Genomic DNA, 27,931 nt, shown 5'->3' with positions numbered 1-27,931 from the left:
GATCATTGTTTTTGTGTAGCCTGCAAAACAACTGTGCCTGTCCCAGGGTTTTGTCTAGATAAGCATTGCCGGAAGTGTGAGTCATACATATCGGCTTAGATTTTTCCAGTAGCCACAGTAAAATGGTAAAAACAGCTTCCTCCAGCAAACTCGTCATATGTTTTATTCAAACTAATATATCTAGAACATTATCATTGCAGCATGTCGTCAATACAAAGTTATTTATTTATTTTACAAAGTTATTTTTTAGCATGTGTTAATGTGTTTGTTGTATGTAGTGGGACACATAAGTGCCATACAGAGGACAATTTTGTGGAGTCAGTTCTCTCCTTCCACCAGGAATGGCATGCAGGTCATCAAGTTTGTGTGTCAAGAGCCCTTATTTGCCGAGCCGTCTTGCCAGTCATGTTATGGAATTGTTAATGAGACACTGTATATGCTTTTTAATCCAGGGTCCTTGAAAACTGATGTATAATTTTCCCAGGTTAGTTCGTCTCAGTTTGGATTAGCCATAGTTAAAGTGCTAAATAGGCTAGCGGCTATGTCAGTGAATAAAGTATCTCGTCTATGTTTTATGTTGATCTGCGATCTAGTCTGGTTTCATTTTCTTGTTTTAAATGCAAGTAGAGGATTTTTCCCCCATGTAAACAACCAGTTCCCACACCATTATTCCTCTTCCCAGTTGATTGTCCTTCTGCCGGAAAATCAACAGGTCTTAAGCTGAGCAAGATGATCGGACCATTCTCTCATCCCAGCACTTGGAGGGTAGAGGCAAGAGGATAAAGAGTTCAGGGTCGTTCCCAATGCATATCCAGGTCAAGGCTAACTATCAGGGACTGCATAAGGCTCTGTCTGGACTCCGTATTCTGCTCCACACTTTCTTCCCCTGATGTTAGTCTCTTCCAGTCTTGAGTTTTATAGTTTTATAGTAAGCCTGAAGAGCAGATTGCATCTGCCTTCCAATTACCTTTCTTCTTCCTCCTTTCTCCTCTCTCTTCCTCTTCTCTCTCTCCTGATCCCTCTCAGCTCCCCTCTTCCACCCTCTTCTTCCTCCATCTCTTCCTCTGAATCCTCTTCCTCTTCCTTTCCCTTCTCCTTTTAAGGACACTCAGACCTATATTTGAATGTTCTTCTCCTCCATGTTCTTTTGTTTCCATAGAAAGTTACAATCAGTCCACAGAGTTCTACAACAAATTAGATCTGGATTTACCAGTGCAGAGGATTAAAAGATAACACCTTCCCCAACGCATGCTCATTCATGTCCTAATCCCTGGGGCCTGTGGGGGCTACTTTATATATAGTGGGAGTGTGTGTGTGGGGGGGGGAGCTTTGCATTCTAAATTAAGGATTTATACAGCAGGGACCAGGAAACCCAGAGGTCCAGTTTTGAGGCAATTCCAAATGCAAACATTAGGTACTATACTTGTGTCGAAGTAATTAAGGTGGATCTTAAAGACAATACAATGACAAGTGTCTGTATAAGACAGTCATAGTAGAGACACCAATCAAGAAGACAACTTGGAGATGTAAGCAAAGATGGCGAGAGAGTGGCCCTGGAGTCAAGGAACCCAAACTGGCTGGAAGCAAGGAAGGCTTCTCCGCAAAGGCCACTAGAGGGCGCACGTGGTCTTTGCTGATACTTCTTATTTCAGACTTCTGCCCTCTCGAATTGTGAGAAAATAAGTTTCTTGTTTTGAACCAGCCATTTGTGGTAATTTATTGTGACAGCTATAGGAAATGAGCCCACCCATTAGCAGGCCAAGGAAGGTCCCCTATAGCTCGACTTTTTGTTTTCAAGAATGAATGTCAGATTTTGCTCAATGTCTTTTCTACATGACTGAAAAATGATACTGTCGCCCATTATTTGGTTATTGTGTTCATATTTTGTATCAACTGTCTGTTCACATGGTGTAAATATTGGAACCGTCATAGCCGCTGCCCCCAGTAAGGAAGAGTCCCGGATAGTGAAGGATTCTGACACATTCTATCCTAGAGTGAACTTCAGCATTGGTCTCTTGTGGGTTTTTGTTTGATAAGGAAAAATAATCTTTTCTTCCCTGTAAGATTCTCATGTAGTCCAGTGTGGTCTTGAACTTATTATGTGGCCAAGGGAGACCTTGAATGCCTTGAATACCTAATCCTCTTGCTTCTGGCTCCTAAGTGCTGGGGTCATAGAGCCACCATGCCTGACTGATAAAGACATTTCTAGAAGTTAGTGGAGAGTCTGTGGAATGAAACAATGCTTGGAATTACTTTAGAAGACAGAATAATTGCAGAGTTTCTGAAAGGACCACCGTGGAGACCCTCTGGTTCAGTTTCGCCATGAGAGACACGTTTGACATCTGTGCTGTTTCAAAACTGAGAGGGTTTCCTGAGAAAATATCATGTGCCATTCTTTTAAAAAAAATCCAGATTTGATGGCACTGCTGAGTTGCAGCCCAGCAGCCATGCAGCCATGCAGGCCAGCATGAGCTGAAAGCACCCCCACCTCTTCCCTACTTTAGTATAGAGCCATTATTCCTCGGTTTAGACCTTGTGGAGATTTATTTACAACCTCTGTCCTAAAACCTTTTGGGGACTTGGCGTTTCTGAGGGAACGTTTAGATGTCATGGATACCAGGGAAACCCATTCATATTCAAAAAAAGACCTCTGAAAATAACATAATAGAAAAAAAGGCTTCATATGATTTATTATCAATGAGAGATTCCTGGATAAGCATATTTCAGGAAAGCATGAAAAAGTCCCAATTAGACCACCCAAGGGAAAGAAAACAGTGGGTAAAATAACCAAGGAAAGAAAAAAAAAATCCTGCCGTCTGAAATTTTGTTTTTGCCTTTTCCAGACAGGGTCTCACTACATGGTGCAGGCTGGCCTTGAACTTTCCCATTCTTCGGTTTTGGCCTTTAGGGAGTTCTGGAATTACAGATGTGCTTTACCTGTGGCTGTTTTATGGTGTCCAATTCGAGAATGGATAGCAGAGCTAAGATTTATTAAAGTGTCATGTGCCCACAATGTGCCTCTATCCACCCTGTCTTCCCACCCCTTTGAGACACGTTAGGAAAAAAGAAAAAGAAAAGAAAAAAAAAAACCCTCAGACTAAATCCTGAGAAGTCACAAAATCTTGCACGCTGGAAAGCAGTCAGAAGCATCCTTGTGAAGTGTCCGGGAAACTGAACACTTAATACTGCTATTCAGTTCACCTCCTGGAGTGCTGTATGCTCCTGAAGACCCCAGCTGGAGTTCATGAAGAGGGCTGTTTCTAGCGAGAAGGGGTCTGGTCAGGGATGGCTGTACAATTTACCGAGTTGCCTAGGGAAGCTGTAGTCCGATCGCAGCTGTTTCCATGTGCTGTCTTCCTATCACCGGTTCTTGCCTTAAACCTAAGGAATTCCCGGGAGAAAGAGTCTACAAAAACAACACTCAGTCCTAACGCGGAAGCCGATTCAGATATAACAGGAATGGAATATTAAACTCATTAAAGAACGTAACTCAAAATTTAAAAGATCGTGATATATATGGGATGGGGGGAAGTAGGCCGTTCGGTTCTTGATAAATAATTCTTCAGGCATTCAAGCAGAAAAACCGACTGACCTCTGAGGAACGCGTATGCAGGATTCAGGCCTTTGCACGGAGATCTTCCCTCAGTAAGGCAGTGTGTCTGGCATGGTGTTGCAAGCGTGTAATACCAGCATTTAGGAGGAGGAGGAGGAGGCAAGAGGATCAGGAGTTCAAGGCCAACCTGGCCTACACGAATGCCTCTGCCTTTAAACAACAACAACAACAAAATCTACAAAGAAATTGCTTTTGGGTTCTGTGAGATCTTATAAGGCGTGAATTCAAAATATCCATGTCTTTTAATCGACGTGTAAAGAGAAAAACCTATTTTTCTTTACCGTGGAAGTCACATACTTCTTAAGAAAAATGGCCTTAAGGAAAAAGCCCGCTTTCTTTACCAGATAAGTGCAATCCAGTGACCATCATGTTTGTTTAAATCTCGAGTTAAGACCGCGCATTTAGCTGCCAACGAACCAGGAGCCCTGCAAACGGCGGTGGGAAATGGGAGTCTGGGGTGAGGGTGGAGAAAGGGAGCGCGCAGATTAACCGCCTCTCTCGCTTCGGAGACCGTGAAACTGAAAGGGGTCGGAAAGCGCCGAGTTCCTTACTTTTCCCACTTAACATTCACGGACCTCTCATAAGGACGAAAGCAAGTGCTGGAGATTTGCTTCGGGCTCGTTGTAAACTCAAAGAATATAAAATATTTTACATGTCTATTTAAAGAGTGAACAATGCGAGCCCGTGGCCACAAACAAAAACTGCTTCCACAAGCTGTCATGTTTTCTCGCTCGTCAACGGGGAGAGTATGGTTTCTAGGGGGACTGTCGTGGAACTTGGGGTATTGACCCTCAAGGCTGTTAGAACCGCGTGTGGCTCACAGCAGCCGTGGTACCATCGATCGCGCAAGGACTAAGTTTCTTCAGCCTCTGGCTGCAAGCTGCAGCCCACGATCCATACCCCCCCACTGCCCCCCCACTCCCCCCCCACCCCGCCAGTTTTCTGGTTTGCGATGTGGCCGAGGGTGGATCGTCCTGGTGGGGACGGGCGCAATCAACCCTCATCAGGGCTGAGCCGAGGCTACCTGCGCCAACGCGGCACCTAGGCGACCTTGGCTTTGCGCATACAGCCGATGAGTCACCGTGGCGGGCTGCCTGCGTGGCTGTCCTCCCCCGCAGACCCCCGAGCTCCAACGGGGCCTCCTGCTCCCACGTGACACCCGGGGGCCCAGCTCCTCTCGCAGCCCCGCCCGCAGGCTCGTCAGTGCAGCCATCCCTTTGGCTGCCTTGTTGCGCGGCAAAGCCCACGGCATCTGCGATTTGTCACTCGGCTGGGGCAGGGACCGCCCCGAGCCTTGATATAGCCACGGCTGGGGCGTTCTCCACCCTCACTCGCCTGGCAGGCGGGAGAACCGCACGGAGAGGCGCGGCCGCGAGCACGGGGGCTCGCGGCAAGCGGGACAGAGAGCGGAGAGCCGGGCACCTCCCGGGTGCCGACATGGCCGTGTAGGCTGCGAGCGCGGGTGGCCTCGCCTGGGTCCAGCTCCGGTGGGTAAGTAGGTGGGCGATCGGGGCACTTCGGGGACGTGGCGCGGCAATGCCGCGCGCGGGGTGGGTTGCTGGGGGTGGGTTGCCGTGCTCTGCGAGGACCTGAGGGTCCCGGACCCCTTCGGGCACCGAGGTGATGAACTCCGGGCATGGGTTTCCCGGCCGCGGCTGCCAGGGATGCAGGGAAAGACTCCGGGGTCCCTCCGAACGGTGCCAAACGGCGCCGCTCGTGCCGCGCTGGCTCGCACCCGTGGCTGGGTGGTATGCGGCACTTGGCCGCGGTCCCTAAGACCTGGCAAACACTCTGAACTCCACAAAAGGCTAAAAAAGAAAGTCGGGGAGAAGGGATGCGCGTCCGTTTCGGGGAAGCGCACTTATTTTTGATGTTTTGGCGATTCCTGGGAGCTCCCGCTGGTGCTCTTAAAGCTCTTTGAAAGCGTCGGACTCCTAAAAATTCCTCCGAGAATTCAGAGTGCAACTTGTGGCCTTTTCTCCAGTCCGCGCATCAACTTTAAGGACGCTAGAAAGGGTTTTTACGCTTTGTACCCGAAAAGGGGTCCTAAAATGGTGGGAATCCCCCGTAGCAAATGTGCTACTTTGATGTTTTAGGGATTGAGTAAAAATTAAAAATAGAAATGTCCCAGCTTAGGTCCTTCTTCTAAGGATCTTCCTCTAACCCCACCCTCTAAGGCAGCTTCGAGGCCCCTCCTGTTAGCTCTCTGGGGCCTCGGCGAGGTTCTGCTCCCCGAAATGTGCCCCCCCACTTTTCCTTTTCTTTCTGCGTATTAACCCATCCATCTAGGGTTGGAGTCTCCAGCTGCTTACTTAGCACATGGTAAGTGATTAATATTTTAGTGACGTATGAACAAGATAAAATCTGTTGTTTTGCGGTTTTCGCTCTAAAACCAGCGGGACATTTACATACTAGTAAATGAGGACGTTCATTTCAGTCAAGAATCGGAGTTGACGACATTTGACATCTGCATTTCCCGACCTCACGGTCCCGTGCCTCTGTACACATCCTTTACAGAGCAGCGTTGTTCCAAATGTGAGGCTCGTATTTGTGAGTTGCGCAATCATTTAAGTAGAAAGTGATAAAAAAAAAATTGAAAATCGTAAATGGAGAAAACGTCAAAATGTGTCTCAAGCCAGAGGGTCTTTGTTTTATGACCACCACTACCCCCCTCTTAGTTTTATACACACATGCGTGTGTAATGGTTTTCTACAATGTCATTCCTTACTATGAGTCATGGTCAAAAAAGTTTAAAAACCACTGCCCTAGATACATTTTCATATGCACCAGAGGACATGTACAAGAAGGCTTACTATGTAGTACCACAGAGCTGGACAACGCCTTCATGTCCATCTGACGGGGAGACATAAATTATGTACCAGTCATAAAATGGAACATGGTACAGGAGCGAATGAGGCAGTTCTGTGTTTCCACACAGACGCCTCTCAGTGTGGAGGAGAAAAAAAAAAAAAAACCAAGTTACTGAATATTGCATGATTTCATCTATGTGAAATTCAGAAGCTGGCAAGCAAAGCTATTGTTGAGGGAAGCACAGAGATATTAAAAATCACAAAAGGAAAAATGTAAATTAATGCTATGAACGTTGTTAATGGTCACCTCCCTGGAGGAGGAGGGGGCAGTGGGTGTGAGCGAGCACTAAGGAAGGATTCTTGGGAAGCTAGAAAATGCTTCATCTCTTGACCAGGGGGCAGTGACCTGAGCCACGTTTCAGGATTAATAACTGTTAAATGATACACCATAGGTCTAAATGTTAACCCCCCCCCCACGAATATATTAAAGAAAATGAAGGAGCCTGAATCCAGGGCTTGAAATCTCATATTTTCCATTGCGTCATAAAAAGTCTTGATCAGGGAGAGTTACCTAGGTAACGTAACGGCATGAAAATTGTATTTGATAATTTCCTTGGTGGGCACATTGCTATTCATTAAATCCATCATGTGTTTCTATACATTTAAAAATTTTAATATACTTTTAAAAGTACTTAAAAGAAAATTGAAATCATTTAATGTGCTCTTTTTTTAAAGTAACTTTAAGCAATTTAAGCACAAATGAGGTTTTTGTTATGAAAACTATAAATACTAAAAAAGGTAACAAAGCACAAACATTTTGTAACCCTTCACTCTGGGTTTTAAAATGCTGGCATGTTGTGGTATTTATTTCAATTTCAGTTATTCAGTGGCTCCAGGCCACATTTCTAGTGTGTAACCTCCACATGTAACTTTATATTTTATTATGTTACACACTCCTACACTATAGACCAGGACATTCCCAACATTGCACACATGTCTTGTGGGGAACATCGTTCTGAATGCAGGTCGTGGTTGAAGAAACTTTCAGATAAATAAACAGACTTTCATCTTTGTGTGGTGTGTGTGTCTTGATTTAAAACAACAACAACAAAACTCGGCTGTTAATGAAATTGATTCCACAGTGATTTCTGAAGTGTTTACAGTTTGTATTTTGTTCACAGTTATGGAACTCATGCATGTGTGGGTGTACGCATATATGTTTTGTTTATGTGGTGAAGGTAACACACAATTAACTGCATTTTTTTTTCACCTGGGAAGGCAATAGCCTCATGCCAGGGGCTTGGTGCTCCCCCTTGGCTGTGAGCGATGCTCAGATTAGTCTGGGCTTGCTTCTGGGCTCTGTACCCGTTTGTCATCTGGAAATATGACAGCTTTTTATACGCTGTTGCTTTGCATGCAACATGTGGTCCAGTTTTAAGAATTAAGCATGTTTTCATTGTGGTATTTTTTTCCCCCTTTCACTGTGAAAGTCTTGAGAAAGATTCTCTAGCTCCAATGTGGAAGGCTGGGGAAGTTCCTCTCTTGTTCCTGACTTGTAACCCGCACCTCACTCAGCACATGGTCAATACCACTGATCTGCTGACTGGTCTTAATTGCTCCTTGATCACAAAGAATGTGTAATCAAAGGCTTTCTGGACAAGGTAATGTGTGTACTGTGTGCACACCTATTTGATACTTTCAACTAAAGTTTCTTTTTCAAGCCTGGGAAGTTTTACCCGTGATTCCATCCTCTCCGAGCACCTACACTTTTTCTTTTTTCTGTTCATTAGGAACCCCAATTAGATCTACATAAAACTCCTTCATGTATTTTTTTTAATCTGGCTTTTATATTTTTGAGCCCTGTTGAATTCTGGATATTATTTCTTTAGATCAATATTCTAGTCATCCAATCTGCCCTTTTCTCCAAATTGAGCTACAGCTGACTTGGAACTACAAAGTGTGGAAAAGGCAAAAGTAAAGGGTGTGGCCTGATGAAATGCCTAATGTATATGCCTGAGTGACTATCCAGATGAGGTCATAAGCCCTTTTTATCCCTGCTCCTTCTTATGGGCACTGCCTCCCCGACTCTACTGTCTTGATTTCAATCATCAGGAACTTGAAAAATGTAGTTTCCTTTTCTTTTCTTTTCCTCACATTGTGTTCTTGAGTGCCATTCATACTGCATTATAAGGTTCCCCCCCCCCCTTTATTTGCGGGACTGGCAAACTATTAACCTATTCCAGCCCATTTCATATTTTCACATAGCAACTTTTATTGGAACATGGCCAAAGCCTGTTTCCGTGTTTATTACTGTGGGACCATCTGACCCACAAAACCTAAAGTATTTGCTTTCTGGCTATTAACAGGAAGTTTATTTGCCCCGCTTCAACAGTATTCATGACTAACACATGAGCCATTTTATTTTTTTATGAGCATCTGAGATGCTTTCAATATTGGACCGTTACAAATTGAATTGCTACAATGTTCTTTCTTTCAATTGAATTTACTTTATTTCAATGATGCCTGTGTGTGTGTGTGTGTGTGTGTGTGTGTGTGGTGTGCGCGCATGTGTGTGTTTGCACGGGTCCCATACAGGTAAGTGCAGGTACCTGCAGAAGCTGGAGACGCTGGGATTCCCCCCCTGGAGCTGGAGTTCCAGTAGGTATTGGGAACTGAAGTGGGGGCATATGCAAGAACAGTACTTACTCTTCACTGCTGAGGCATATCTCCAGCCCCAAATGGTGGAGATGTGTCTCTTGGGTACAGATTGAATGTCCCTCATCTTGAAACCCCGTCTTTCTGACTTGCTCTATCTGCTGAGCTTTTGAGTACTAAGATGCCACAAGTGGGAAATTCCACACCTGGCCTCACCTGAGAAGTCTCAGTCAAGTACAAATGAATAAAAATAGTGTATTAAATTGTCTTCAGGCCATATGTATGGAGCATATATGACTCCTAACTGAAAGGGGATGTATAATTGAGGTACATGCATACCCAGCACCCCTTGAGGCTCAGGGTTCAATACCCAGCCCTACAAGTAAGTAGGTAAATTAAGTGTATTTTATGTGTAGACTTAGGTCCTACTCCAAAAACATCTTATGGATATTAAGATTTAAAAAAAAACCCTCAAATGATAAGGGACATACAATCTGCATAGCCCAAGAAGTTGAATTTATGGCCTTTGTGCAGGTTTATTGAATTTCCATGAGTATTTATAATGAGTAGCATTTACATTTTTTTTTTTTTTTTTTGAGACAGGGTCTTACTATGTCGAGACTTGCTAGTCTAGAATTTAAGATGTAGTCCAGCTGGCCTTGAACTCCCATCTCTGCCTCTGGGTGCTGGAACGTCACAATTTTTTTTTTTTTTTAATGAAGAAGTACCTGTTTAAATATTTTGCAAATTTTAAATTTGTGCTTTAATTCTTAATATATTCTGAAAGGGAGACTTACCAGGTACATGATTACAAGTTATTATTATTATTATTATTATTATTATTATTATTATTATTATTGAGACAAGGTCTCACTGTGTAGCTCTGGGTTGCCCCAATCTCCCTTTGTGAATCAGTCTGGCCTTGAACTCATGGAGACATGTCTGCCTCTGACTCCTGAATGCTGAGGTTAAAGGCCTGTCCCATCTTGCGGGTCTATAAGTATTTTTTGCCTCTGGAATTTAGTTTTCTATTTGCCTAATTCTCCTTCTCACAACACCCCACCCACGTGTGTGTGTGTGTGTGTGTGTGTGTGTGTGTGTGTGTGTGTGTGTGTGTTGAGACTCAAGTCTAGGGCTTGGCACAGGCTAGGAAAGTACTCTATCACTGAATCACATTCACATTCTGGCCTAATTTAATGGTGCCTTTTGATAGAATTATTTGTATGAAGTACAGTCTATCAGGGTGTTTTGGAGGTAGGGGAAGGGGCAACAGTGTTTCCATGAGCCCTACCCGTAAATGATTTCACAATCTCATTTACTTGTGGCTTCTTCCTAAAGATCTGTCTGTATTTTTAGTTTTCACAGTGGATTTGTGAATATTGCTATTTGATCCTGGTGTATGCATTAAGGCAGGATCAAAATAGCGTTTTTTCCCATATGGGCAAACAGCCACTATATAAATTAATTGAAAAAAAAATCTGGTTTTCATCGAATGATAGCAGAGTCTTCATTGAAAAAAATGAAAGATCATGTGGTTGGGCCTATTTCTTAATGTTTTTTTTTCTCTTCCACTTCGATCACTTTTCAATTCTTGAGTTAGTATCAGGCTGTTATAATATAGTTTACAGTAAGTTTTTGTTTCTCAGTGCTAAGTGTTGAACACAGGGGCCTCATGGTTCTTAGACAAACACTTTACAATTAAGATGCAGGTCTAGACCTAAAACCCTAGGCATAGTAGCTTCTCTGAGTCTCCCTTTCCCCGTAGCCAGTTTGTGTGTGTGTGTGTGTGTGTGTGTGTGTGTGTGTGTGTGTGTGTGAGAGAGAGAGAGAGAGAGAGAGAGAGAGAGAGAGAGAGGGGGGGGGGGAGGTGCACATGTACACATCAGGTGGACAAATATGAAGGCCAGAGGTTGACCTTTGTCTTCCTCAATCACTTCTCCATCTTGGCGTCTGAGAAGGATATGTCAATGAACCTGAAGCTCATCCTTTTCCTAGACTGCCTCACAGCAAGCCCTGTCTCTCCTCCACCGTACTGAGGTTACAGATGAGTGGGACCCTGCCTGACTCGTGTGGGTACTGGGGGTCTAAAATCTTCACGTTTGCACAGCAAACGCTTTCCCCACTGTGCCCCTCTCCAGCCTTCGATTTTTTTTTTTCCCCAGAACTTACAGAAATTCTTTACATTTCTATATAAATTTTAGGATGAGCTTGTTGGGCGGTGTTGGCCCATTGCTTTAATCCCAGCACTCTTTGAGTTCAAGGCCAGCCTGGTCTACTTAGTGAGTTCCAGGACAGGCTTCAAAGCTACACAGAGAAACCCTGTCTTGAAAAACAACAAAACAAAAGAGTCTGTCAGACTTGTATTTATGATTATTGAACTAACTTTACATAATAATTTTTGGAAACTTGTCCATTAGCATATCTATTAATATCAATGGAAACTTAATATTTATGAACATAAATGTATAGTATACCTTTCCATTTTGTAAATTCTTTGGTTACTCTGTGTTATTTTGTGATTTGCTATATTATATAGAGGAGTTATACATTGTTATATTTTATTATTATTTAGATACTATATATTATCTCATGTATTTTATGCTATTATATTTTTTCTCCCAATTTTATTTTCCATTTATCTTGATAAGTATAAAAATAGTAGATTTTTGTGTCTTGATCTTGTATTTTGTGACTTTGCCAAATTCACTCCTTATTTGAGTAGCGTATATTTTTGGGAGGATTTCCTAAGTGTACAATTATTCCATATGCAAAGATAAAAATAATTTTTAAAATGTTGTCTAGCCTTAAAACTTCTGTTAAATTTTTTTGGGAGGTTTTTGCCTGTGCAATAAGGCAAGAAAAAGGAAACTGAGATTGAAAGTATATTTAAATCTTGAATTAAGTTACAAAATTACATAAAAAATTTAAAATTATAGGCTTTTTAGATTTACCAAGCTAGTGGAGTATTATATACTCTGCTTTGTTAACATCTTATAAAGCCATATTACAGTTATCAAAAATGAGTTAACATTGGCATAAACCCCTTAAGCCATAGACACTATTCAGATTGCCAATTGTCTCGTGTATGTCCACATAGCATGGCACATTCAGTTGTACATCCGTGCTTTGTTCCTGTGGCACTTTCTTAGTCTTCGTCACCTCACTTTTGGAGGGTCTAGATTATGTATGCTGTAGAACATCTTTTAATTTAGACTTGTGTGCTTTCACAGTTATGTTGGTGTCATGGATTTGGGTATAGAATAACAGGACAGTAGGAGTTAGCCATAGTGACTGTGGGGGCTCTTATCTTGTTTCTAAGCTAAATGGGAGTGCTGTGCCCCACCAGGGCTCAGTGCTATGGAGTCACAAATGAAAACTAATTTCATTACATCCAACTGGATCTCAGAGCCTAGTTGTTTATGTTCATCTACTAGTTCCCTCCTTTTGTTTTGTAGTATAATCTGGGGAACTGTTTAGCCTCTCTGTAGCTTAATTTTTTCATGCACAAAATATGGAAAATGGGATCTCTCCTGCAAAGTTGGTGAGAGTATTGAGTGAATATATAGTAAAGGTTATAAATTGTTCCTATCCTCAAGAAGCATTCGTTTTGTTTTCTTCTTTGATTTCTTAGCATGTTAAGATTACTTTATTCTAATCATTGCTTAGTCATCAAGCCAGCCCATGTTCTTAAGTAAACCTTGGACATGTATCTATGATTGGGATTTAATAGACTTTCTAGTGTAATACTTATGAGTCATAAAGCAACTGTTCTTTGACTGTAGCAAAGAACATAATGAATGATAGATTCCCAAACCAGTATTTCACAAGAGCTTGGCAACCAAGATGGCAAGCTTCCAGGTTTTCTGGAGCGATTTTTATCTGAGTCTTTTGATACGCTAGAGATAGCGTATCCTGCTCTACAGAAAGGGAAAGTGAGTCTGCTTTTATTGAGTTATCCATACATTGGATTTCTTCATTTTGTGTTTAGAGTTTTTGAGAGATAGTCATTCACCAACAATATTTCATGCCAAGGAGTGTGTTTTGCTGGTTTGAATGCATTCACATCCTTGAGAACTTCAGGAGTTAGTATTACCTTGAATACTGAGAGATGGACCTACCTGTGCCAATTTGGGAAAAGTCATTTTTTAATTGACAAAATTAAGCTTTTTAACTTCTTCCTCTATTTGGCACTCCTATCAGCCCCTTGGCGTTAGGCCCCTGTTCTCCTGTGTGAGTCTTCCTGATGTACAGTTGTCTTCCCTCCTCCTCACATGGGATGACTACTTGCTAGGACACTTGGGCATCCCAGTTCTTGTGAGAAGAGTTTCTTTGTTCCTAGCCTGGCAGACACCCCTCCCTCCTTGTTCACTCCCAGCTTTCTTGACTGGCCTCCCCATATGTACTGCTTCTGAGACTGGGTCCATTGGTCAGGTGGCCTTCATGCCTCACCAGTTCCAGAAGATTCCCTCTATTGGGTCAATAGATACATTCTTCTCTTTGTCATTTCCCCTACCTTTAATACGTTCACCTCAACTAATTTGCAACTGACACTTTCTAGGTCCCATTCTGTGCATATGCTGTAATCCTTCTAGCTAGATCAGAGCCCTATTATTTGTGATCCATCATTCTTCTTAAATTGTTAGCTGTCATCATCCATCTTTTTCTTTCTTTTTTTTTTTTTTATCTAAATGTCATTTCCAGCTGGTCAGGTTCTTAGAGATTCTATTCAAACGCCCTGCATGGTACTTAGCATACAAAACACTATTGCTAAATAGCTCCCCGCTATTAAATGCCCATGATAATTGTGCTTGGTTTTGCAAGGTAAGGGGTATTATCTCTGTTTTCAATTGTGAGGAAACTCAGTGAAGAGATCAAGAGGCTTGCCCAACACCATAGAGTTAGTAAGTTGCAAAACTGGTTTGCTCTTGCTTGTTTATGCTGGGCTGCCTTGGTGCTAAAAATAAATGGCCAAATAAATAAAATTACAGAGGAGAAATATTTACAGCAAAGCAAACACAGAGGTGGCCTTCATTGACAGTATGCTACCTGGAGTCTGCCCTTCGAGACCACACTCGTTGTGGGGACTAACCAGCGGACACTGGCTTCCTTTAGATTTCTGTTCTAGTTTTTACTGTTACTAATGGATAAGTTTTAAATGTTCTTCAGTGGGCCCAGACAAACCAAAGGAACCACACTCTGCTCTATATTTCATTATTTCAATTTCTTATTTGTTCTTGCCATGCTGAGATTTAAACCTGAGGCCTTGAAAATGCTAGGCAGGTCCTGTTCTGCCACAGACTTAACAACTTCAGCCCAATTTCCCCCACTTCTTTATGTTTTTCTGTTTTTGCTTTGCTGTCTTTGAGCACCATGGCATTTGTATACCACCACCACCACCCTCGACAACACACAATAAATACATGTTAAGTCTGTTGAGCTTGGCATGTTGGTGTCCATCCCAATATCTAGGAGTCTGAGGCAGGAAGATCAGTAGATTTGCTCAGTGAGTAAAGATGGCTGCCACCAATTTTGCTGACTTTGACCCTGGGGACATGGTGGGAGGCAAAAACTTAACTCTACCACATGTTCTCTGGCCATTACATGTGTGCCATGGTATGTGTCCCCCTGCTTTCTGATTAAAAATGTTAACAGAAGAAGAAAAATTCATCTGTTATGATTATTTGTCTGGGAACTTGAACTCTTTATGATAATTAAATTAAAAAATAATTTCACAGACATTAAAAATGTTAACCTAGGTGCATTGGCTCACATTGTAATCCCAGCACTCAGGAGGTAAAGGCAGAAGGATCATGAATTCAGTGTTCTACTGAGCTACAGAGCAAGTTCAAGGCTAGCCTGGGCTCTGTAAGATCCTGCCTCAAACAAAACCCAAAGGGCTTGTTAGTGTTAATCTACTAGATCAGTTTTATTATAGAGTTATTTGGAAAGGGGAAGATCCTTTTTTTTTCCGTAATTGCACACTATTAGCACTTGTACTCATTTTGATAATAATATAATCATTCACATCTTCTGAAGTTAAGGTATCCCCTCGAAATTGTTGCATCTTGTATTTTTTGTATTGTTTCCTACACTAATGATTGTTTTCAGAAACACTGCCTCTGCTCTGGGGGAGTTTTTCTTTCTGTCTACTCACATTGCTGAGAATATACTACAGACAGGGTCATTTCAACAACAAAGTTAAGTTTTTCCACATTTATACAAGTTTAAAGACCAAGACCAAGGTGTCATGGAATTCCTCCAACTCGTGTGGACATTCTCTCTTGGTCTCTGTCTCTCTCTGTCTCCCTGTCTCTCTCTCTCATATCCCCCCCCCCCCCCCATGAGACACTAATCCTTTGGAATAGGGCCCCACCCTTCTGGCCTCATCTAAACTTAATTACTTCTGGACCAGTGCTATCTCTAGATGCATTCTCACCTGGGGTTACACTTTGACATAGGGACTGTGAGGGACTCAGGGACTCATTCTGTCAATACCCAAGTCATCCACAGATAGAGCAGTAAAACGTTGAAATGGAGATTAGCTGCTTTCGTGTTTATGGTGCTGTCTCTCAGCCCCTGTCATATATCTCCCAGGCATAATGTCAGTTATTTTTTACAATGCCATTACTTTGGCTCCTGGTTGAGGTTTTGAGCACTTGTATGAGGTGGAGCTGTTCATTTGGCTGGCCTTCTGGAGAGTGTGTCTACATCATATGCTTTTAGTGCAATAGACCTTGTTGCGCTCTAAAGAGATGTTTCAAGCTGCAATCTAGAGAATTGCTTTTTAAAAGCCCAGGGAAGATGCTCACAGCCCCAGAGGAGGCTGTGTAGAACATAGGGACATGCCATTCAGTGTGAGGTTTTGAAATCTGTGATGTACAGGAAAATTAGGCACTCCTGACATCTCTTTGGATTTATTAAAATGATACAGATCCAAAGCTAGTCTTTGATTTTTTTTTTATATTATAAGTTTATACTTGAAAGAGTCATTGATTGACCTGTAGCAAGTTTGAAACAGGATACCCCAAAGGAAGCAAAACGTTTCTTCCTGGCTTCTGAGTCTGACTGGTCATTGTTTGGAGCATCTTCCTGTTCTCCGTCACTTTGGAAGTGAGGGTTAAAGCAATTGCCTCACTTGGGGACTAACCAATTTTTTTTTTTCACTCACTTCCTACAAGTGGAAGTGTGAGGGCCAGCCAAAGGGTCATTTTAACACTTCAACTGAGAGGCTTTTGTCTTTGGCAGCACAATAGATTTCCAAACTTGGACGGTTTCTTATGTCTTTATTTATGTATTGTATTTCCAGGCTGTCCTGTATGCTAATAAGCATACCCTTGATTTTTTTTCCCCCTTTGGATATGGAGTCCAGAGATGAATGCTGTAGATTTAGTGTCTCATTTAATATGGCTCCTCGTAGACTGTCAGTGAAGTTGTCTGGGACTCCCTGGCTTCTCGTAGAAAGCTTGGCCTTTATTTAGTCCATTTGCTGCCATGTGCCCTGGAGGCAGTTTAATTTGGCAACATTTTCCTGAACGTAGGCCCTTCACCATCTTCCTGATATTCTCTCTTAACTGGGTCTCACCAAGCGGTGAAGGCTGGCCTTGAACTTTCAATGATGTCTTGACTCAGCCTCCAGGCCTGGCTCCCATTTCGTTTTGTAACTGGTCAGTTTTTTTCTGAACTCAGCTTCCTTGGACTCCCTTTTGAGAAGAATGCAGCAACGACAGATACAGACTTCCAGTGTTTTGGTTTTTCCCCACTTTCTCTCAGAGCCAATGACAAACAAGGTCTTTAGGCAAGGAGATCTATGTCCTGTCTTGCCAGAGGCAAAGGCTGAACCCAATGTCTTACTGCTATATAAAACACAGCAGCATCTCTCTGCCTCTTGAGGTCGGTTGCCTCATTGCTTCCTGACCACTAAATGAAGATTATGTATATTTGGGGTTTCACTAAAGCAGAAACCTACATCTGGTACCATATCCTATATAGTCAGGATGGGTTAAGGTCATCTTGTGGTAACAAGCTATTCACAATCTTCAGTGATTTTACTCAAAAGTTAATTTTTTTTTTTTAAATTTTTGCTCATACAAATATCCACTGTGGATTTGTTCCATGAAAGGAGACTCAAGTCTTCTAACATACCACCATCTTATAGCTGTACACTTCTTGAAATGCTTAGACTTCTTGGTTATGTGGCAGGGAAATTATGTTTGATGACTCTTTTGCCAGTAGCTAACCTGGTTATTCATAGCCTAGAACTAGTTGCATGTTACTGCCTCACAGACTGTGCAGCTGGAGAAGGTCTATCCACTGTTCATCCAGGCCTTATGGAAGTTCTGACAAAACACAGTGTCTTTGTGCCTAGAAAAATGAGGGCAGGATGTGGGGTGACCTCCAGACCAGTCCCAAGCTCCATAATGCTAAGTCAGCTTTGAGTTAGAGCTAGGGGAGATAAATGCCCTGATCACCTCAACTGAGGATCTTATCTTGACAATGCAAATCCTCACAGTCCCATTGTGATGGATAAATCAGCTTCTGAGGCCTTTACATCAATTCTAAATTCTCTTATCTCATGGAGGTAACAGGGCTGGGTCATAGATCTCAGAGTGGCTCTCTTCTCATGTCACCGTCTAATAGGAACAACTAAGAGAAAGGAGCCATGACAAAGGGCAGGGAATCTGTGGTTAGGAACTAGGTGATCAAGGTCAACTGCTTGCTCTACTTAGTGTGATACAGGGAAAGATTTTTATTTCCTTTCAGCCATGGTTGAATTTTATCAAGGAGATAGAATCACCCATCCCTCAGGTTGTCAAGAAAATTAATTTACACAAATAAGTTAACACAGAAATATAAGTAAACAAAAGGTCCTTTCTCAAAAAAATAATAAAAAATTAGTGATATTCTGTGGGATAAGTCTGTGAATTTTCTGCAGGGATGATGATATAAGAGAGGAAGGAGGTGTAGCGTTGCTTAAAGTCTCTAATCTGATATCCTGAGAGAGTGCTTTGGGTCAGCCCTGGGCTCCTAAGTAGCTGCAAGGAAGGTCTTTTCATGCTTAACCTCATGATCTCTCTTAAGTGTCAATCTCCCAATTTTTAAAATAAGGATAAGAATTCCTTTATGGGCATTAATAAGTATTCTTTGACAAAGTATTTCAAAGAAGATTAGGAAGTGAGTAGGAAGCAAGGCAATGAGGATTTTCTAGAAGCCTCTCTGAGAAAGGATGGAAGTTGAATCAGAGCTGGAGGGCACCATTAGGTCAAGGAATGTTTGTTTTTAAAGTTGGGACATGCCAAAATATGTTGTATAGTGGAGATATGTGTTGTAGTGGAAAGGAAGGGAGTGGTAAAGTAGAGAAAACTTTAGATGGAAAGATGGAACCTTCTGGTTCTGGGAGGATGTTCTCCTGTGGTTGGAGGGAAGTCTGTATGTTTAGAGTTAGAAGGGTGAGAAGCCCTAGCCAGTGGCTTTTGTTTTCTCAGTGAATCATGAGGCGAGGATGTTGATGGACATGTGTACAAGCATTGGGAGCAGGAAGGGCATCGGGAAGAGAAGAAATGTGTGAAATGACCACAGTATGGGGAGGCATTATGATGTCGGACAGTCTCTGGAGTCTTTGTGACTGTAAGCAGACAGTGATGAAGGCCTGTTTGAGTAACTAAGAGCTACTAGAAAGTTTCGTTAAATACATTAACTAATAATAGCTGCTATACATGAAGTAAAATATAAGCATTTTAAAGCTGTTGAGAGATTAAAATGTTGCTGAGGTGGAGTTGTCTCCATCTCTTAAAATGAGGGATGAGAATATGTGGCCTACCTGTGGAGGTGAAACTCATCATACTCCCTTGTTTTTATGTATAACTTATATGCATCGCAGCCAATGCTAGTAATGAGTCTGCCTCCCTTGGCCACCTCCTGACCCTAGACCATTAAGGAGACATTTGTAAACAAAGGCTAGCCCGAGGATCTGGGACAGGACATCAGTGGCTTATTGGATAGGTACCTCTTAAGTATTGTTGAATTGGCCAATTTGCCACAGCTATGCATGAATGTGTTGTTCAGTTTTGCATGAGAAAATAGCTGCTAATCTTCAGTAATAATGCTGTGTCATTAAGCTAATAAACCTACAGAAATTCCGTCCTGATCAGTATTCTGCTGAATTATTATCATTATCTGGATGTTACCTTTAGGCTTTTAGATGTAGCTATTGGCTGAAGAGCCTAATTTTGAAGCTTTTTCTCCGTGACTGAAAATTTCACTTCTCATCATCACCTTTGCTAGTTGAATGAGCTTTTTCAAAGGTCAGCCTGGCTACGTGTCTGTGACTGCCTGACATCACCAGGATAGCAATTCAAGGGCTGCTGAACAGTTTGTTGTTCTAATAGGGGTCTTCCTGTGTGCTCTATTCTTTTGGGTTTTGTTTTGTTGTGACCATTTTCTATCATTTTGGTGTTTGAAGAAAGAGCCATTTTCATTTTGTAAATTACTGTTTGGGATAATGTGGCACACACACTTGGGAGGTTGGAACAGCAGAATTGAGGCCAGTCTTGGTTATATAACATGTGTCTGTCTCACAAAAAGAACAAAACACTCATGTCATTCTTTGGGGGCATTTATTTTTCCTATTCAATTTCTCTGTGTTAAGGTAAAGCCTAGCCATAATTGGGAGTTTTGTGGCGGCGACACAGCATATCTTAATGTTATTAATATTGATTCTCTTGAGGGATAGTTGAGCCTGGATGCCAACTCTCTGATCCCAAATACTGCTCTATAAGCCACATAAAAATCCAGCCTCTCAGGGTCCTAGTTTCCTGCTGGGTCACACAGGGGTGATAATGCTATGTATATTAAATGAAGTAATATGTAAAAGACCTACCTGGTCTGATGGTCAATGTCTGAAGGTTTCTTGTTAGAGATATGTTGAAAATATGAGAATTTAGAGACCATATCCACTTTCACTGTTTGGGTTTTGAAATAAGTGGTTTATTATCCTGCAATGGCAATGGGGAGAAAGACAATTTGTTTTCTGAATTAAAACTGATTCTAATGCACAAAAACAGAATTCTTTAATCATGATTTGATATACTACTTGGCAATAGTCTCTTAAGTGTGAATGATGGCTTTATCTTTTTCTTAATGAGAGGATGGATGTTTGGTATTAAAACAGACATCAGCTTGATGATGGTGGGAACCCCTTATGGTTGTGGACAGATATCTTGACACTGGTGGTGGTGTGATCCATGCCTATAGCAGAGTTGTACAGAAGTAAATGCACACCTCTGATCAAACTGGGGAACTCTCAAAAGATTGAATTGTGTTAACCAAGTTTTAGTTGTAGCATTGTAGATAGCTGTGTGAACTAGTGATGCTAGGGAAAACCAAGTCCAGGTCGTCTTAAAACAACTGAACTCAAATCTCCAATGGTCTCAAAAATCCCCCGTAACCAATGCACACTCAACGGCTGTGGGATGCTCATGGATACTTTTTGTTTGCTTCCAGGTTGCTCCGGCCTGATTCCGTACCCAGTGTCATTGGCTTTTGTAAGTTGACATTTCTTTTTTTTTCTTCCATCGTACAAAAAAAAAAAAAAAAAATCCTCTTCCCCAGCATTTTGCCTTCTCTAATCACAGGGGAACATGTTTGACATATTTCCTCCCAAATTACACGACTCTAGTACCCTTTGCCATATAATGTCAATTAACATCCTAAAGAATAAGCATGGTAAGACAAAAACTTTGGAGACTGTGTCACGTGTGTCTGGTTTCTAGGATCCCCAAGATAGGTGAGACAGGACTTTTCAGAGCAAGAGTCAATATATTGATTTAGGAACTGTCAGAAGATGTTGCTGTCATAATGAAAATAAAGGCACCCTGGGCAGCAACAGTAATTTGGTATCTTTAAATTCATTTACCTTATGAAAGTCGCCTGAATCAAAATCAAAAGTGGCACAAGGGTGATTGTTAAGTGAGAAATAAGGATTTAGAAGGAAGCTTTATCATACTGTGACTCCCATATCCACAGTTTAGAAAGATTAGTTAGATCATGGAAATCAGAAAGTTAGCTGTGAGGAAGGGTTGTTGAGAGTGGTAACATGATTGGTTGTTAAATGTAGTTATGGCTAGAGGGCTTCTGTGGGTAATTATATCCAGAGTACAAGGTAGCTGGGTATAATGGGGGCAGTGTAAGGTCTAGAGACTAAACACTTGAAGCTTCCAGTCTGTTCCTGTTACAATTTCGGCAAGTCTCTCTGCCTCACTAGAGCCCATTTTCTTCCTTCTGAAAAACAGATTCATAATGTCTCAGCTAGTTATGAGGAAGAACAAGTTGTAAGATCTCCATTCTTTGCAAATGCCTCTGAAAGATCGGCAGATGAATTGATGAGTGTGTCTGACCTTTGCCATGGGTTTTCTTTAAGTAGTACATTTCATGAGTACTTTTGAAAAATAATTTGATTTAGAGGAACTTAATGAGTTTCCAGAGAACCTCTATTGAGTCAGAGTGACCTGTAATTACATGAAGCTGTTCATAAGACCAGCTTCCCATAATGAAGCAAGTTCTTGTGGCATGTTAATTTCACAGTACCTTGTAAAAAGATTCTTGACAAGAGATTTCTGTCTCCATTTCAGAAGGCTAAGAAGACAGAGGTGTTAATGTAACCCCTTAACCTAAAGTGAGTCAGTGGCCAGGTTTAGCTTTAACATTATTGATGTAACAGCCACTTGTCTTTGTCACAAGTCACCTTTCTTTCCTCCCCACTTTTTAGTTTTCTGAGACAGGGTCTCATTATAGAGCCTAGGTTGGCCTTGGACTCCTGGCCCAACAGCCCCAGTGTCTGAGTGTCATGCTGAGATGTTAGGTATGTGCTATGACAGTCTACCCTGGCTAATTTCTGTCCCACCCTGAAAATAAGCTCAAGCCTTTCACAGAGGGCTGTTCAGTATCCTCTGTGGTGCCTCTTCAGTGGGGAGAGAGAGACAAGAATCGGTGAATTGAGGGCTCAGGAAATCTGTGGTGAGCCCCGGGACAACACTGACGCATGGAATGGCCCTGTGGGAAGGGTGTGTTCTGTGTCAAGAAGTAGGCTTCCCAAATCTTTCATTCCAATATTGTTTATTTTCTTTTCAGTTTAGGAATTTTGAAAGGTAGCCCATCTCTCCTCGTGTTTACTCAGGGTGAGTGACAGACATGGAGTGAGCCACAAGAAAATGAACGCATTTCATTAACAGGGTTCTGTGAGGGTTTCGTCAAAGGAGCAGTTCTGAATTCAAGGGCAAATTTAGAAACGCTTTTAATTATGTTTGTTCAATAGAGGTAACCCCCCTTGGGAAAACACATTTTCTTTTAGACTCCCTCTGGTTCACCCCGCCCCTGGCTAGCCCTCTTCACTCCCACAAATGCACAAACACCCTTTCACACACAGACCGCTATTTAGGACCTGGTTAGCCAGCTTGGGTGATTCCCTGGATCAAAGAGAAAAAAGTAACTGTTCCATCTGTAGTCCCACTTCTGTTTTGCAAACAGAATTTATACAAACCATGCTCCTCTTTGAGCTGCGTGGCCTTCCCTGGGGATGGTGCTTTTGGGAAAGCTTAGAAATTAGAAATTACAGTTTTCAGTTGGAGCAAACAGGAGCTTGCTGGGTATAATAGGTTTGCTGTAACACAGGAATAGATTGATAAGGGCAGCACATGGGGCCATCCAGGGCACCTTTACAACTTTACAATTTTGGGATTAAAGTTTCCAGAGAGTTTGGGTTCAGTGGCATGAAAAATTTCAGACCATTAAGTGAGATCATCGCTCCTAAAGATACAGGATGGAGGAAGAAAGGGAGAGTGAGACCGAGAAGCTTATTTATGGAATGTCAGAGGGCCATTGAGGCCCAGCAGGCCCTAGAAGCCTAAGACTTCCCTCAGTGCTCGGTTTCTCCCTCTGACCTTGGATGAACTAGTGAGCAGTATATTATGCCAGACGATTGTGTCAGTTTGTCATGGTTAGCATTCTGGACTGTCACTGGAATGTAGGAAACGGATGAATTTGAATGGAACCATGAGGTGGTCTGTCGGGCCCTCTCCTGGTCTCAAGGAGACCTGTCGCAGTTTGTCTGGGCTGGGCCTAATGAAAGCTTTGGAGGGAGAGAGAGGTAGGCCTTTGATCTCTTTGTTTCAGCTGCTCCCTGGGAACTCACTGAAATCAATGCCCTGTTTTCCTGAAGGCATGAATGACTCTGTCTAACTAGCTTTGTAAAGCTGTAGGGAATTCACTGCCTCTGTTTATTGACAGCTGAAAGGGGGCACATGGGGTGGAATGGACCTTCTTGTGAAAACCAGGCACAGGGAAAATTAGACCTCAATTTAACACAGAGGAATTTGGAAATTCACCCCAAAGGAGCCGGGAGTTTCTCATGCTTATGTTAGAATGACTTAAGTTTGGGGCTAGTGTGCAATGAACAATGGAGACTTTGTCACAACTATGCTATAAGTAGGAATATGGTCTGCATAATGAATGATGGGAAGTAGAAGTCCATTCAACATCCCAGGGCTCCCCCCCCCCCCCCCCCCGCCATCTCTTTTTAAAACAGACATAAAGACAAATGTGAACCGGGATATAATCAGGTGATGCCTTTTTTTTTAATGTTAAGGAGAAGCATGAATATTATTACGTGTGACTTCTCCAAAGTTTGTTTTTCCATGTGTTTGTTTCAAAACATCTTTGAACTTGAGCTCTAAGTTCATGCCAGGGACTCAGACCATCCCATGTTGTGTGGTTATTGTGGGAATATAATGATTACTCATCAGAAGGTTTCTGTAGTCTTAGACTGTTGTAAATGGAAGTGTGTGTCAAATGTTAATGAGACCGAGCGTGGAGCAAGACAGCTCGTGGAATAACAATAGTTGATAAGTCTCAAAATCGCTACCTTCCTTTTCAGAACACAGTGAAGAAAATTCTCCAATTTATCACGAGGAAATATCTCACCCTTTCTTAGCTGTCTTCCCTTACTTGCTTCATTTCCCAGAAAGAATTTATGGCTTTTTCCTTTGGCCCCAGCCCTTTGTGCATACCTCGCTCATTGCACTTACCACATCCCCCCCAGCTCTTTGTTTAGGTGCATTCTCTTAGCTGGAAGGAAGGCAGCTGTGCTGTATTCATTTTTATATCTTCAAGCCCCGCAAAGCTCTTGGCTCACTAAATGTGGCTGAATGAATAGGGATTGATGGCTCCCTGTACATTCCTATGAATGTAATTACTTACACAGGCTTCAACTGCAAATACTAAATTTTAGGAAAACCTGATTGGTCTATTGTACCTGATCAGTACTGTTGCTTAAAAAAAAAAAAAAAAAAACCCAAAAAAACCTTCCCTTTAGGAAACACACCAAACACTGGTGGTTTTTTTTTTTTTCGGTTTGTTTACTTGTTTTGTTTTTGCCTTAGTGAGTTTGTGGGGTACCATCAGCCCTTCTAGGAGGAGGCATTGGAAGCATCTGGCTTTGTCCTTTGGGGGGCTAGTTTCTGTTTTTATTCTTTTCTGCGAGCGTCTTGGTGTCATATATGGACACTTTCATGAAGAAGATGAAAAGCTTCGAAGAGTTCTGCAGACTTTCACTTGACTAAATTTTGTGTGGCTCTAGGAGGCACTGGGATTTGATCCTGTAACTGTGCTCTTCCCCACACTGCTTCCAGCCTCTCTGAACCAGAGATCACTTCAGGACTAACCACTGGCTTGAAAATAGCAGGGTGACATGTGCCAAAGACATCCATGATGTCCCCGAGCTCATGTGTTCTTTATAGACATGGATGCACGCATACCATCTCTGTCCCCACTGGGTGCCTTTTCTGACTTTTCAATTATGTCTCCCTCTAAGGTTGCTTAAGTCACTCCTGGCATGGCCTCTGCCTTCAGTGTCCTCTGGGTTCATCTGTCCCCAGCATAGGAAAGTAAATATGTCTCCACTAAGCTGTCAGGTGCCTGCCCACTCAACTCTCCCCTGGCCAGTCTTTAAGTCAGCGTTTGTTTTCTGAAGCCCACACTAAAGCCTTCCACCTCTCACACAGTAGAAGGGGTTGTTATAACATTCCAGAAAACACTGGCTGTCAGAGACTTTGATTTGAGGAGCCCCAGGCCCCGAATGGAAACTAGAATTGGGAATAAAAGGTCGGGAACTTATGAAAAACTCTTTTTTTAGAAAAGAAAACAACCATGAGTGCTTTGTGCACTCATTTCAAGATAATGGCCCTGAATCCAGCCTTAGATTTCCTACCCAACATTTTTGTGGGGTTCCCCTCAATATGTATTAGTTCTCATGTTCTGCACGCCTTTAAGCCAGTACTCGGGAGGCAGAGGCAGTCGGATCTCTGAGTTCGAGGCCAGCCTGGGCTACAGAGCAAGTTGCAGGACAGCCATGGCTACACAGGAAAACCCTGTCTCCAAAAAACAAAACAAAACAAAACAAAACAACAAAGGTTATGGATTAGTTCTCTGTCCAACCCATTTTCATGGAGAAAAGTGATAGGTGTGTCCATTTAAATTCCTGTTTTCCAACCCACCCTATTTGCAGCTGACATACTTCACCCACCACCACATTCAGGAGAGAAAAGTTAGCCAAATCCAAAGTGCCCAGTGAACTGCTTCAGTATGTATGTCTTGTGAGGGACTCGGTAATACTTGTGAGACCAATTCACTCCAGGCCTATTTGTAATTGGTTTCAGTCATTAAATGTGATACCAAGTTAAAAACACAGCAAGTGCTGTTACACTGCTTAAGAACTGGGGGATCTCTTCATACATGACGTACAGAAACAGGCCACAGTAGTCGTTTATTTTAAAAGCTTATGTTAAGAGATGGAATAATGATCCACACTGTGGGAAAGCGATCGCAGGGAATCAATTTCATTCTTTTCATTGTGCATATTGTGCCCGAATAAGTTATTAGCACCTCTTTGTCATGAGATTACCCTCTGTACAAGATCATTCTTGGTACTTTTTAGTACCTGGACTCTGTACCCACCACTGTGCCCCTAGATGTATGTAATGTATATTCTAATAATATCTCTGCTACAGCAGATATCCCCCACTTTATGGGAAGATTCATTGAGTTTAGAGTTATACACTATGGCTAAGGTCACACACCTTCCAAATTATAGAGTCACCATTCAGACCTAGAATGATCCAACTCTAAGACTGCTGCTGTATCTGCTACACTCCACTGTCTGACTTGGGTTCTACAAAAGAACATTGCCATTTGTTTGCTTCTTTAATCTTAGGAGCATAACCTTATATTAAGTTGGATATGTTGTGTCCCACAGTGGGATAAAATACAATAAAATAAATTATTGTGCCAATTTTAGATATGAAAAATTCCTACCTAAAGAAGATCATTAAAATTACTTTCTGGGGCTAGAAAGATGGCTCAGTAGTTACGCGTGCTTCCTGCTCTTGTAGAGGACCAGGGTTCAGTTCCCAGCACTCATGGCAGCTCTCCCAGGGGATCCAGCACTGTCTTCTGCCCTCTGTGGGTAGTAGGTTTCATATGATGCACTCACATACATTTTGGGCGAACATTCATACACATTACAAATAAGTAAATCTTTAAAACTACTTCCCGTCTCCATTAGCAATTAAAACAAAAGGGAAAGCAGTTAGCATCCTCAGAGGAGAGTGTTGAATATTATTAAAATTAGCCAATTGTAGCACACTTCCCTACTGGTATTTAAAACAATACTGGAAATGATGTGTGTTTATACCATAACAAATGTACTTTATTGAGAGAATAGCATAATTGACCCATTATGTAGCATTTACCCAGGTAAAATCCTTGCTTTTTATCTCAGCAGCGGGAATTAAAAGTGATTCATAAAGCGCGCACACAATCGCCGTGTAAATTGGAGCCACATTAAGATCACAGCCATTTTCGGTGGTTTTCGCTAAACGCTGCTCGATTGGCCCATCTCTTCAGTTCACAGTGTGTAGGAGAGCTGCTGGTTATGATTCACAGGAGAGCGGAAACGCTGTAAATGGTGTTACATGAAAACTGCAGAATGGCCGCCTTAAGTTGTTTTTTTTTTTTGTGGGCGGTGTTTTGTTGGTGGTAGTGATATTCCGCCTGCCCTCCCCCATGGGAATTACTGTTTACCTGTTCTGACGTGTAGCGGTGATGAATCCAAAGGCATAATCTCTGCCTACAGTGTGCGGCGGTCTCTTTCTGGAACACAAGCCTGAGCACACTGCTTCCCTAATTAAAAACTTGAGTGGTTCGTTTTGGCAGGTCTCTTGGCAAGTGACAGAAACTAACGGGACCACTGAGGAATTCCAAACAGGCGGGTGACAGGAACGTACTGGCGAGTTAGTAAGACCCGCCCTGGTGTGGCTCTTGTGATTTAGAATGAAGGGGAGCTAGTCCAAAAACGCAGGGACCAGTGCGGACCTCAGTCTCCAACATGTGGAAATCGCCCTTTGGTGGCCCTGACTTCGGGCTTCTTGCTCACCAGGCTGGTGGGATGTTTCAAAGAAGCCACAGGAAAGTTCTGTCTGGACCAGTACAGTGGACTGGTCTTTTCTTTAGTATTCTTCCCATTTGTTCCCCTCTAGGGTTTTAGGTACCACAGATGGGAGAGTAGTATCCTTAGGTGGCTGCCCTTGTTACTGGGGGTGGGGTGTGCCACTAACTGGTTCTTTATTACCTTCCTTCTGGGTCCCAGGGAATGGGGGAAGGAAGTGACCATAGAGACTAGACTCTATGACCAGAGTGCTCCCACTTACCCCACTTGTCCAGTATCTTAGCTTCCACATTCCCTTATTCTGCCGTCTCTTCTTGAGTACAGTTTAGCACAGGCCCATTCCTCTCAGAACACAAACAG

At 42.4% G+C, this 27,931-nt stretch overlaps 1 protein-coding gene across 6 annotated transcripts in view; it reads left to right on the top strand.

The window, feature by feature from the left end:
* Window positions 1–4,707: 4,707 nt before the first annotated feature.
* Plagl1 (PLAG1 like zinc finger 1) overlaps window positions 4,708–27,931 on the top strand; it is a 44,409-nt gene continuing 21,185 nt past the window's right edge. For 4 of the 6 annotated variants that reach the window (XM_036169043.1, XM_036169046.1, XM_036169045.1 and 1 more), the window contains exons 1-2: window positions 4,710–5,104; window positions 20,578–20,618. The gene's annotated coding sequence lies outside the window, so the exon portion shown is untranslated. Of the gene's footprint in view, window positions 5,105–20,577; window positions 20,619–27,931 lie in introns of all 6 variants that reach the window. The other 2 variants (XM_036169049.1, XM_036169047.1) reach the window with 2 other exon arrangements.

Source organism: Onychomys torridus, chromosome 19 (assembly GCF_903995425.1).
Source record: "Onychomys torridus chromosome 19, mOncTor1.1, whole genome shotgun sequence".
Lineage (NCBI taxonomy): Eukaryota > Metazoa > Chordata > Mammalia > Rodentia > Cricetidae > Onychomys > Onychomys torridus.
The sequence above is the reverse complement of the archived record's forward strand: the minus strand, read 5'-3'. Positions and strand labels throughout refer to the sequence as shown.